Source organism: Corvus brachyrhynchos, unplaced genomic scaffold (assembly GCF_000691975.1).
Source record: "Corvus brachyrhynchos isolate BGI_N302 unplaced genomic scaffold, ASM69197v1 scaffold164, whole genome shotgun sequence".
NCBI lineage: Eukaryota > Metazoa > Chordata > Aves > Passeriformes > Corvidae > Corvus > Corvus brachyrhynchos.
Window position 1 is genome coordinate 195731 of NW_008237426.1, and position 2601 is coordinate 198331.

The window sequence follows — 2601 nt, forward strand, 5'->3', positions numbered from 1 at the left end:
AGGGGCATGGAGCTGTGTCCTGTGTGGTACCAGTATGGGCTGCCCCATTGGGCAGAGGATGCAGAACTAAAGGTGATACAAGGGCCAAAGGCAAGGCAGGAACAAGAGGCAACACAGGAGGGAGAGAAGATGCAGGAGGCACAGGAGATGCAGGAGGAAGAGGAGGTGCAGGAGAAATAGGTAGAGGCAGGGGTGATGCAGGAGGCACAGGACATGTAGGAGGCTGAAGCGGCACTGACTTGTCTACATTTATCCCCCTGCAGTAGATATGGGGGGCTCTGCCCTCGTGTGTGAAATAATGCAAGACAAAAAGTTGAAGGCGAGACGTTTGTGTTAACAAAATCCGAACCAAATTGAAAATTCAGCAGTTTTTCCAAGATGCTGGTCTTTCCCTTGACTGAGAGCTTGGTGGAAGGATTACCCAGGGAATGAGAGCAGCAGAGTGCCCTGGAGCACACCCTGATTTGCTCAGGGGACATGCATTGGGGCACCATATGGGTGGATCCCAGCTCCTGATGCAAATGCATTAGTATGCCATTAGTCTGACATTAATATGACATTAGTATAGCAGGATGGAGGTCAAACAGGGGATTTTATTACCTCACCTGTGGGATTCCTAGGAACTTGAAGGTTTGGAGAGCAAGAAGAAAAATCCTCTGGTTCCTAGTTATCCTCTTGTCCCTAGTTATGAAGAAAAGCCTCTGCCCCAGATTTGGAACGGTTTAAAATCCAGCTCCTCAGCACAGGCTTTGGGATAAAGCCTCAACATGTGCCACCCTGCCTGGGGCTGGACCCACCCCACTCGAGCCCAGCTGCGGATTAAATTGCTCAGATGCCTCACAGTCCCTGTGACCTTTTCATTATGCCCCGGGGAGGATCAGCAGGGCTCCTGTGAGCACCTGGGAAAGTGCCAGAGGCCATTTCAACAACCAGAAGCACAAAGAAAGGGGCTCAGGAATGTAAAGGGCTGGGGCAGAAGTGGCACGGTTGGGGGGGAGGGGGATGCTGTCCACCAGAAGCCCTCATTTCTGAGCTATTTTATCCTTACTCAAGTACTGGAATTCGCTTCTGTACATGAGCCCCTTGTTTTGGGATTATGATGCCCTTAATCCTTGTTTGACACCTGGAAACATATTCTTATGTTCTCCTAAATGCCTCTCCTAGCTCTGTGTGACAATTTGAAGCAGAAGAATTTAATCTACTCACCTCTTCTTTTCCTGCCTTACCTTAAACATGGTCACTTTGCCTGCCTATTCCTCCTGTTGGGAAAAACATCCCGCTCACCCCTCAGCTACACCCACGCTGGCCTTGTGCCAGCATCTATCTCTCTTTTTGTGAGCATGCAAAGCAATTTCTTGAGTTTTCTTGGGGAGGTTTTTCAAGATACAACTTCCCTGATATTGCTTGGAGTGTGCTACTGGCAGTTTAAGACAGAGAACACTTATGGAATTATTTTTCCTGCAATTTTCTCAAGCTTTGTTTAAACTTTTTACCCATGTTCAGAAGAGCTTCCAGGAGCAATGTGGGATGTGGCTTGATGCTGCTGGTCCCTCTCCCCCAGCAGCTCTCCCTCCAACTGGATCCCACCTGGGAGCCAAGTACCTCGGTCTTAATTTTTGCCCACACAACCACTTGCCGGACTATGTGTAAGCTGAACTTGAATCCTGGGGGCAGTTCTGGGCCCCTCTTGACAACAAAGACATTGAGGGGCTGGAGCAGGTCCAGAGAAGGGAACCGAGCTGGGAAGGGGCTGGAGTGCCAGGAGTGGCTGAGGGAGCTGGGAAAGGGGCTCATCCTGGAGAAAAGGAGGCTCAGGGGGGACCTTGTGGCTCTGTACAAGTCCCTGACAGGAGGGGGCAGCCAGGGGGCGTCGGGCTCTGCTGCCAGGATGACAAGAAGAAATGGCTTTGAGTTTCATTAGGGAAGGTTTAGGTTGGATATTAAGGAAATTTTCTTCACTGAAAGGACATTCAGGCACTGGCACAGCTGCCCAGGGCAGCAGTGGAGTCCCCACTCCTGGAGGGATTTAAAACACAAATGGATATGGCACCTGGGGACATGGTTTAGTGGTGAACACGGCAGTGCTGCATTAATGGTAGGACTCAATGATCTTAGAGGGCTTTTCCAGCCTAAATGAGTCTATGATTCTATGACGAGGGATGATTCAAAGCTTAATTTCTTCTGTGAAGAGGTTTACAAGCCAGGATCAGTTCTCTTTGGTTCACAGAGCTGTCCCACTGATACCACATGGGACAACTGGAGGCACAAAGGCAAGAACAGCTCAAGCCAGCCTTGTCACTCTGGGAAATGTATGGGGAAACCATGGTGTTCCCCAGCCACTGCAGACCCAGGGCCAGGCCCAAGACTGCAGCCACAGGAAACGTTGCTTCAGCAGAAGAGAATCTTGAGAAGGTTCTCTTGCCATAGGCTGGAGCGTGGCAGTGACTCCGTTTGGAGGCAGCTGGAGAAGCAGGGGGTCACTGTGAATCGCACTCATGTTCAGTGGTCATGAGGAACCCCTCAAACGGTCACGTCAGCTCTATTCAGGCAGAGCAACACAGAGCCCAGGGCTCTGCTGTTGGCACGGAGAATTGCGAAAAG